This window comes from Octopus bimaculoides, chromosome 10, assembly GCF_046866305.1.
Source record: "Octopus bimaculoides isolate indiv1 chromosome 10, ASM4686630v1, whole genome shotgun sequence".
Classification (NCBI taxonomy): Eukaryota; Metazoa; Mollusca; class Cephalopoda; order Octopoda; family Octopodidae; genus Octopus; species Octopus bimaculoides.
The window spans coordinates 63,115,028-63,126,323 of record NC_142937.1 but is presented as its reverse complement, the minus strand read 5'-3'; the positions used below and the strand labels follow the sequence as shown (position 1 = coordinate 63,126,323).

Below are 11,296 nucleotides of genomic sequence, written 5' to 3'. Positions count from 1 at the left end.
TTCTCTCTTTTTCACTTTTCAAAGCAGACAAATCATATTCCTATCAAGATTTGTGGGATTCATATCATTATCTCTAAGGTGGTTGGTGATAGGAAGGGCATCAAGCCATAAAAAAAATCTTGCCAAAACAGTGATGCCTGATGCAGTCTTCTGCCTTGCCTGATGCAGTCTTCTGCCAGCCCCTGTCAAATTGTCCAACCCATGCCAGCATGGAAAATGAACATTAAATGACATGACAATAATAAGCATTTTTTTGATGTTTTTTGAGCAGGTTTTATTCTCATTAACCCTTGTGATACCAACCTACCTGAGCTGAGATCACCTTTGGCTTTATGACATAAACTTCAATTTTTAACCCTTTAGCAATTAAACTGGTCATATCCGGCCAAAATATTCTATTTGCTTTGTGTTCAAATACAGTCTCTTTCACTTAACCTATAATGTCATTCTAAAAATGATAAACCCCATAATCGAAAATCTCAAAGCTACAAGATAATGCATGATTAATTAAAAATAATGTGAATAAATAAGAATTACATTCAACAGAATAATCTGAATGCTAAAGGGTTAAAGTGATCTAAATTAAAACTTTCCATCAAAATTCAATGTTAATTTGTTCCAAACACCAGATTAATAATGGTAAAATTATATTTCACTAAATAGGCGTAGGAGTGGCTGTGTGGTAAGTAGCTTGCTTACCAACCACATGGTTCCGGATTCATTCTCACTGCGTGGCACATTGGGCAAGTGTCTTCTACTATAGCCTCGGGCTGACCAAAGCCTTGTGAGTGGATTTGGTAGATGGAAACTGAAAGAAGCCCGTCGTATATATGTGTGTATATATATATATATATATATATATATGTGTGTGTGTATGTTTGTGAGTCTGTGTTTGTCCCCCAACATCACTTGACAACCGATGCTGGTGTGTTTACGTCCCCGTAACTTAGCGGTTCGGCAAAAAAGACCGATAGAATAAGTACCAGGCTTACAAAGAATAAGTCCTGGGGTTGATTTGCTCGACTAAAGGCGGTGCTCCAGCATGGCCACAGTCAAAAAGACTGAAACAAGTAAAAGAGTAAGAGTAAATTCTTCATTATTTTTGGAATTAATCAAAACAAAGTCAGTATATTTTTTAAAAAAATATGGTAACACAAGGGTTAAGTTTCTGAGCGTGGACCCATGCTTTCTTGTCATGTATAGGGCCAAGCGGTAGATGGAATACTGAAGAAATTACTAAGTGAGTGGTTTGTATCTTGGCCTAGCACTGGCTCTATTGATGTAAACACTTAACTTTCAAAAAGTTCAATCTGCCTAAATGTGCAAAGGTGCCATAGGGTGGAAATCAGTTACAACTCTACTGTTACAGCTGTTTCAACTGTCTGGTAATGAGGGAAAGTGTTTTGTCAGCTTGTAGTTGCATTAAATTCAACATCTGCTGTGGGTGTGATGGGTGTGACCATAAAATGCATTAATTCCCACTACTCATCATAAAGTCAATAGACCTGACGGGGACATTTTCATTTAAGTCGTTTCATTCATTTGATTGTGCAATAACTGGCAAAAACAGTGACCCGTCTTGTTCTGATGATAATAATAATAATAATAATAATAATAATAATAATAATAATAATAATAATTTTAATAATAATAATAATACCAACAACAACAACAACAACAATCCTTTCTACTATAACAAAAGGCCTGAAATTTTGGGGGTGGAGGCCAGTCAATTAGATCAACCCTCAGTACACAACTGGTACTTAATTTATCAACCCCAAAAGGATGAAAGGCAAAAATCAATCTCAGTGGAATTTGAACTCTGAACATAAAGACAGATGAAATGCCACTAAGCATTTTGCACAGCATGCTAAGGATTCTTCTGGCTTGCTACCTTGATAATAATAATAATAATAATAATAATAATAATTCTTTCTACTAGGCCTGAAATTTTAGGGTGGGGCACTAGTTGATTACATTGACCACAGTGTTTCACTGGTACTTAATTTACTGACCCCGAAAGGATGAAAGGCAAAGTCAATCTCAGTGGAATTTGAACTCGGAAAGTAAAGGCTGAATAGATGCCATTAAGCATTTTGTCCAGCAAAATATACATGCATACACACACACACACACACACACACACACACACACATATATATATAATCATCTGTTTCTTTTACTTGTTATACACACTTGTTGAGCGAGTTTTTCCTCTTCTTTCTGTATCATTTTCATTAAGGTCTCTGCAACTAGATATTGTAATACATACAGGACTAGTTCATTCCCACCTCTTTACTGCAGACTGCCAAATTGAACTTACATGGATAGTTTGGCAAAGAATTGGTTGAAATCCAACATGAGTGCTGGAAGAAGAAAAAAAAAAAATCAGTTAATTAGAGAATGGATTTCAGCATTCAGTTAAATGTTTGTGTTTTCTGTCTACCATTTTTATCTCTAAACGATGTTTCCGTCCATGAATTCCTTCTCTCATTATGATGTGTTACACTAATAAGTTGCCATTTCCTCTTCCATTGTTTTTTCTTTTATGATTTATCATAATCATTGTCATTATCATCATCATCGTCATCATCATCATCACTATCATCTGTTGTAATGTAAGTTCAACATTTATGTTTTATGTTACATTTCATGAGCAATCACATCATTTGTTACATGCATCTGATTCTGGGTCATTGCATTTCACAAATGCAAGAGGGGCAAGGGTGTGCCTGTAGCTCAGTGCAGAACAAATATCATTAGGCAATTTTCCTCCACAGCATCAGCATTTTGTTTTTCTTGCTAATGTTTACATCTTTCTGGATATATATACATATTCATATATCTGTCTGTCTATCTATCTATCTATCTATCTATCTATCTATGTGTGTGCGTGTGTATATATATATATATATATATACACACAGCACCTGAAAACCAGGGACTTTTCAGCACCCCCTTGTATATATATACATATATATATATATATATATATATATATATATATATATATATATATATGTATGTATATGTGACGGCCTTCTCTCCGTTTCTGTCTACCAAATCTACTCACCAGGCTTTAGTCAGCCTGAGGCTATATTAGAAAAGTCTTGCCCAAGGTACCACGTGGTGGAACTGAACCCTGGAACCATGTGGTTGGCAAGTAAGCTTCTTACTACACAGCCATGCTTAGACCTAATTATAAAAATCCCTTTATAATTATGTATATAAAAAGATATAATTCTTACATAAAGCTTAGTACATAATCTTTTTATCTTTTCTCTTGTTTTAGTCATTAGACTGAGGCCATGCTGGGGCACCAAATGAATCAATCCCAGCATTTATTTCTAAACCTGGCACTTATTCTCACAACTTGGATTCCACTGACTTCATCAATTTCTAATTTACAACACTAATGATTGTAGGCACTGCTGCAGGTGCAGGCATAGTTGTGTGGTAAGAAGCTTGCTTCTCTACCACATGGTTCCATGTTCAGTCCCACTGCATGGCACCTTTGGCAAGTGTCTTCTACTATAGCCTCAGGCTGGAGAGTAGATTTGGTAGATAGAAACTGAAAGAAGCTCATCGTGTGTGTGAGTGTGTGTGTGTATCTGTGTTTATCCCCCACCACTGCTTGACAACCAGTGTCAGTAGGTTTATGTCCCCATAACTTAGCAGTTCAGCAATAGTAACCAATAGAATGAGTACCTGGCTTAAAAGAAAATAAGTACTGGGCTCGATTTACTCAACTAAAACCCCTTCCAGGTGGTGACCCAGTATGGCCACAGCCTAATCTCTGAAACAAGTAAAAGGTATAGTAGCTTGCTATATTTTATTTTATCATTGGCTACGCATCTACTTGCCCTAATCATCAATACTCTACAATAATTGTATATGTGTTTGTCTTACCTACAGCCAACTTCTACCTCTTGGTATATTGACTGTCTTGCCGGTGTAGCACTTGTTAATTCATCTAGTAAGACTAATCATATAGCCCTGTGCTGTGAATGACCTGCTAGGTGTAGGTCAACAACTTGTGTTTAATAAGTACAAATCAATATCTCTGCTAGTTGGTTGCATAGCTGTGTGCTGGCTGATTGTGAGACATTGATCTGTGTGACTTGAAATGGATCCATGACCTACATATGTATGCATAGGTAGACTTAAGCACACACACACACACACACACACACAAGCACGCACATGTTATATGCCACAGACTTTTATGTATACATGTATACAAGTGCATTTCTCAGTATGTGTGTGTGCATGTATAATTTTTTTTATTTATTTATATATATATATATATATATATATATATATATATATATACACATACACACACACACACATACACACACACACACACAAATGTTCACTTACAAATATATATATATATATTACATACATACACACATACACACCCTCATGCACACACATGCTTATACCATATACTCACATCAGACTGTTGGACTTTTAGTTGATGTGAAGAGTGTGTGTGTGTCTGTCTGTCTGTCCATAGTTGGTTCCATATATGGCTTCCGCAGGGCAAGTTGGTGCATGACCTCTATCTTCTGAGTACTGACTGTGAAGCCGAAGTCGTCGCAGGCAGTGGGAAAGCTGTTCATATTCTGCTCTGTCTGAGCCTGTGTGGCAGCATTGAGTGCACAGTTGTCTGCAAACAGTGCCCTCTCCTCACTTTGATTTTGGCTAATAGCCTCCAGTAGTTGAAAAGTCTGCTGTCAGTCTTGAATCTTATCTTCATGCTGTCCACACACACACACACACACACACACACACACACACACACACACACACACACATTGACATCAAACTGTTGAGTTGTCAGGTATTGTCTATGGGACATAGACAATGCCCTCACTGTACAAGTTCATGGGTGCACACACACACTGTGGCATACACACATATGATAGGCTTCCCCATGTAGTTGCTCCCTGAAAGCATTGGTTAACCCCCCAGACAAAAGACAAAAACCAACTTGCTCAAGGTGCCATGCAAAAAGCAGAACCCAAAAATCACAAAATCACAAAGCAAACATCTTAATCATCACTCTGTGTGTGTGTGTGTTTGCATGTGCGTGTGTGTGTGTGTGAGAAGATAAGAAAATACTCAATACATGTTCTAGTTTATTCGGATGGAGTTTATGGCTCACGTCTGACACCTGAAGAATCATTTGACACTAAAAAATTATAAGGGACAAAGTTAAACATCAACTTTGAACAAGTGATTATATATAAATGTGTGTGTGTATGTATATGTGTGTCAGTTTATATATGTGTGTGTGTGTGTATGCACATTTGTAAGTGTATGTACATATGTATGTATATATGTATGCATATATATATATATATATATATATATATATATATATATATATATATATATATATTGTAATTGGTTTTCATCAAGCTGGAGAAAGCCTTCAATAGAGTCCCTCACTCACTGATCTGGGGGTCACTTTAGAAACTAGGTGAATTTGAATGGTTTATGAGGCCCATTCATTCCATGTACAAGACAAGAGTTAGTAATGAGTACAGCAATGGATTTAGAAGGCAGGAAGAAGGTCCCCAGAGTTGATTTACAACTTCTCTCCTGGGTATCATAGTCCACCAGGCCATATAGGCCAGACATAGCTGTGATCAAGCCTTTGAATGCTAAGTACCAGAACCTTCTGTTGGATTGCAGGGAGAATGGATGGCAGGCATAGCTATTAACCAGTCAAGGTGGTTATCGAGGATTCCCTGCCCAGTCAGTATGGAGAATCCTTGCAGCTATTGGGATAAGAAGAGGAAAGAGAAAGGTAACTCTATGCAGGATGAGAGAGGCAGCAGAAAGAGTCTGTTGCTGGTTATGGAGCAAGAGGGAAGTAGTTAAGCTGGGAGTCAGGAGGAAATGAGCAGTGATTTGGCCACCATTACTGACCCACCAGTTGGAAGGTTTTACAGGTTGAATGGTCGTTAGACACCTAATAACATCGATTGCTCCTAGTCAAAGTGGATGACTTGTTACAGGAAATGGAGCTTATATGAATGTTTGCTAATTTTTGCTGACTCATGCAATCAGTTTTGAGCACATACTGTTTATCATCATCATCGTTTAACGTCCGCTTTCCATGCTAGCATGGGTTGGACGATTTGACTGAGGACTGGTGAAACCGGATGGCAACACCAGGCTCCAGTCTGACTTGGCAGAGTTTCTACAGCTGGATGCCCTTCCTAACGCCAACCACTCAGAGAGTGTAGTGGGTGCTTTTACGTGTCACCCGCACGAAAACGGCCACGCTCGAAATGGTGTCTTTTATGTGCCACCCGCACAAGCCAGTCCAGGGGCACTGGCAACGATCTCGCTCGAAAATCCTACAGGAGCCAGTCAGGTGGTACTGGCAACGGCCACGCTCAAAATGGTGCATCTCATGTGCCACCCGCACAAGAACCAGTCCAGGGGCACTGGCAACGATCTTACTTGGCTTGCCGGGTCTTCTCACGCACAGCCCATTTCCAAAGGTCTCGGTCCGTAGTCATCGCCTCGGTGAGGCCCAATGTACGAAGGTCTTGCCTCACCACCTCAGCCCAGGTCTTCCTGGGCCTACCTCTTCCACGGGTTCCCTCAACTGTTAGGGTGTGGCACTTTTTCACGCAGCTATCCTCCTCCATTCTCACCACATGTCCATACCAGCGCAATCGTCTCTCTTGCACGCCACAACTGATGCTTCTAATGTTCAGCTTTTCTCTCAAGATACTTACACTCTGACGGGTATTCACATTGACATTACACATCCAACGGAGCATACTGGCTTCATTCCTTGCGAGCTTACGTATGTCCTCAGCAGTTACAGCCCATGTTTCACTGCCATGTAGCATGGTTGTTCGTACGCATGCGTCATACAGTCTGCCTTTTACTCTGAGTGAGAGTCCCTTTGTCGCCAGCAGGGGTAAGAGCTCTCTAAACTTTGCCCAGGCTATTCTTATTCTAGCAGCTACACTTTCAGCGCACCCACCCCCACTACTAACTTGGTCGCCCAGATAGCGGAAGCTATCGACTACCTCTAGTTTTTCACCCTGGAATGAGATAGAAGTTGTTTCCTGTTTGTTTGCAGTCTTTATTGCACCTGAACATCTGCCACAAACAAAAACTAACTTGCTAGTTAACCTGCCTTTGATGTTGCTGCACCTCTTATGTGTCCATAGCTTGCACCGGGTACATCTTATAGAGTTACTACCTACTCCTTTTCTACATACTGAGCAGGGCCATCTACCTGAAGGGGTTTGTGTTTTATCTACCTTCCTACTTATTAGGATTTTGGTTTTAGCTAGGTTGACTCTAAGGCCCTTCAATTCTAGACCTTGCTTCCACACCTGAAACTTCTCCTCTAGTTCTGATAGTGACTCCGCAATTAGGGCAAGGTCATCAGCATAGAGGAGCTCCCAGGGGCAACCTGTCTTGAACTCCTCTGTGATTGCCTGGAGGACTATGGTAAATAATAGGGGGCTGAGGACGGAACCTTGGTGGACCCCTACCTCTACCCGGAATTTATTGCTGTACTCATTTCCAACCCTCACCTTACTGGCCGCATCTCTGTACATGGCTCGCACAGCTCTCACTAGCCATTCTTCTATCCCAAGTTTCCTCATTGACCACCAGATAAGGGATCGGGGGACCCTGTCAAAGGCTTTCTCCATGTCAACGAAAGCCAGGTACAGAGGTTTATCCTTGGCTAGGTATTTCTCTTGCAACTGTCTCACTAGAAATAAGGCATCAGTAGTGCTTTTACCTGGCACGAACCCAAACTGCATCTCATCTAAATTGATTCGCTCCCTAATTAGTTGGGCTATGACCCTCTCTGTAACTTTCATAACCTGATCTAACAGCTTGATGCCTCTGTAATTATTTGTATCTAAAGCGTCCCCTTTACCTTTGTAGCAGTTGACTATGATGCTGCTACACCAGTCATAGGGTATGACTCCTTCGTGTATCACCTGGTTCGTAATACGGGTGACTAGGCTATAGCCAACACTGCCAGATATTTTGAGCATCTCTGCAGTGATTCCTGATGGGCCGGGGGCTTTCCCGGTCTTCATACTCTTAATTGCTTTATCTACCCTGGTACTATCAACTCGGATAGCTGGTCCCTCTATTGGGTCGACATAAGGCAGGCTCTCTTTCTCCCATTCATTCTCTTTATTAAGCAATCTATCGTAGTGGCATCTCCAGACCTCTTTCTTTGCATCCTCATTTAATGCAAGCGTACCATCATCCATGCGAACACATTTCTCTCCTACAACATCACTATTCTCTCTCCTACACTGTCTTGCAACCCGAAATACCTCGAGTCTTTGGTCCTCACGGCGCAGAACATTGGCAAATCTTTCCTTATCTGCTTCCCCTCTGGCTAAATAAACCTGTCGCCTAGCCTCCCTTCTGGCACATTGGTACAATTCCCTGCTACCACCGTTCTTCCAGTCCTTCCAAGCTTGTTTCTTTTGTCTAATAAGTCCTTCCAAGCTTGTTTTAGCGTACTGATTTTACATACCAGGTAATATCACAGGGTTTTAGTTGTGTATGGGTGTTTGATGGCATCGAGAGGTCTTGTGCAGCTACATGACATGACAGCCTGTATGTTCGTATATGCATACAGTTGTAGTGGCATGTACTTCTACATCAGCAAGTGCTACTAATCGTACAAGTGTATTTGTATTTGGGCCTGTTATTGTTTGAGTACATGAGTGTGTGCATGGTAATATGTAACCGATGGCTGACCTTCATCTTTGTCTCGAAGCTCTTTTGAACCTGACCTTTGCCATCTCTATCAAATAGTATTTGTTCCGGTTAAACACCATAATGTCGTCAATAGTCATTTTATTTTATTTTTCTTAACTTTCACCTTGTGATGACTTCTTGTGGTTGGTCTTTTCATGGTGTTACTTTTACCGTCATTGTTATGGGTTTGTAGGTAAAATTATCAGTGGCATTCATCCGTTTTTATGTTCTAAGTTCAAATTCCACAGAGGTTGACTTTACCTTTCATCCTTTCAGGTTCAATATAATAAGTACCAGTTAAACACTGGCGTCAATGTAATCGATTTACCTCCTCCCCTGAAATTTCTGCCCTTATACCAAAACTAGAAAGCAATATTATTATTATTATTGGTATTATATTAGGCAGTGAGCCAGACAAAAGACTTAGCAACATTTCCTCCTGGCTCTTTACACTCTGAATTCAAATGCTGCCGAGTTCATCTTTGCCTTCCATCTTTTCAGAGCTGATAAAGGAAGTATCAGTCGAATATTGGTAAAAAAGGTACCTTTTTTTAGTCATACCAACTCAAAAGGGCTGGTTTTCCCAGTTTCAGGGTGTATATATTCCCCACCTGGACAGGATGCCAGTCTGTCTCAGGATGACTCATTTTTGCCAGCTGAGTCGATTGGAGCAACGTAAATGAAGTGTTTTGCTCAAGAACACAATGTGTCACCCAGCCCGAGAATCAAAACCACAATCTTATGACCATGAGTCCATCACCCTAACCACTAAACCATGCATCTCCACTTGTTGAGGATTGGGGTTGATGTAATCAACCTAAAAGACTTCTCTCAAACTTGCTGGCCTTGTGCCAAAATTAGAATTTAGCACAGTTTTACTATTTTATTTTATTGATATTTTTGTTATTTGTTACTTTGTCCTTTTTGTTGATACTGCGTTGATTCGAGGCCATTTCTTTCTCTCCTCATCCTCTTTACCATATATGTATGTGTGCATGCACAACTGTTTGTCAGTGCAAACAGGTCTATTGGAGTGGTGTTGGGACAAGCATGGCCTTGATAGCCTTCCTATCTCCACCTCAGAGGAGGTAGGGGGAGAGTAAGAGAGAAGCTGATGGGGGGAGAGGCAGACAGTGCTTGAAAAGACAATAAATAATATATCACTGAAGGAATTAAAGCGTATAATACTCGAAAATTTATTTGAAAAACAAGGAAAATGGTGCAATAAAAATGAGAATTATAAGTTGAAAAGTTATTTAATCAGTTTGACATGTAAAACAGTAGCAGGTTTTATAAACGTGGATTGACATAGATAAAAAAAAGACTATGTTTGTATCGAATGTAAACAGAGAAATATGTTTCCTATTAGGTAAAGTAAGAATAAATTAAGACATGCTCAGGAATATATGAATGCAAGTCTGTGTAATTATAGACACACACACACACAAAAGTATATAAACATACATGCATACATGAATACACATGCACATTCATAAATGCACATAAATAAATACACATGTATACATTAGCAGATATGCATGTTTCTGTACAATCTCTCTATTTCTCTCTTACATACGTACGCACACACACACACATGCACACATATATATATTAGTATTTAAGGTAATAAAAAAATCTTTTGCGTTTGAAAATTAGTATTCATCTCAACATTTTGTGTAAGAACAAAGAAATTTGATAAAAGTTAAATAAGAATTCTTGTATGTATGACATATTTCCTGCTATTACTTATGATCACAAAAGTATATGGCTGTGTTGTAAGAAGCTTGCTTCCCAACCACATGGTTCCAGGTTCAGTCCCACTGTGTGACACCTTGGGCAAATGTCTTCTACTATAGCCTCTGGCTGACAAAAGCCTTGTGAGTGGGTTTGGTAGACAGAAACTGAAAGAAGCCCGTGGTATATATATATATATATATATATATATATATATATTGTTGTATTTGGGGATGGTCATGTTGCCAGTTTAGCCAATAAACACACACGCACTATATATTTGGTGTTAATTTGCTTCAGCCTTATATTACATTAATCGTATTTCAGCCAGAGTTCTTTCGTCACACTTCTGTGACCTCATCAGTGGTCCTTTGCTTTCTTCTTTCTTATTTGTGTGTCCCTCCTTACTAACGATCAGCCATTTTGTATTTTGTATTCCTATTGTATGTGTCTTTATTTGCGCATGCGTATCTCTTTATGTGTGTCTATGCTTAGTAAGTGCATGTGTGTATATGGGGAGTGCCTGTATTATCTGTATCCCCTGTTTATACATGTTCGTTTTGCAAAACAAATATAATATAAATGGAATATATATATATATATATATATATATATATATATATATAGGTCTGTTTGTGTCTGTGTTTGTCACCCATCACTGCTTGACAACTGGTGTTGGCGTGTTTACATACATATAGCATAGCAGTTCGACAAAATTGACTGGTAGAATAAATACTAGGCTTAAAAAATAAATCCTAGGGTTCATTTGTTGGACTAAAAGCCT

At 39.4% G+C, this 11,296-nt stretch overlaps 1 protein-coding gene across 11 annotated transcripts in view; it reads left to right on the top strand.

Moving 5' to 3' along the window:
- LOC106884059 (uncharacterized) overlaps positions 1-11,296 on the top strand; it is a 282,957-nt gene that overhangs the window by 264,085 nt on the left and 7,576 nt on the right. The window lies entirely within an intron of this gene.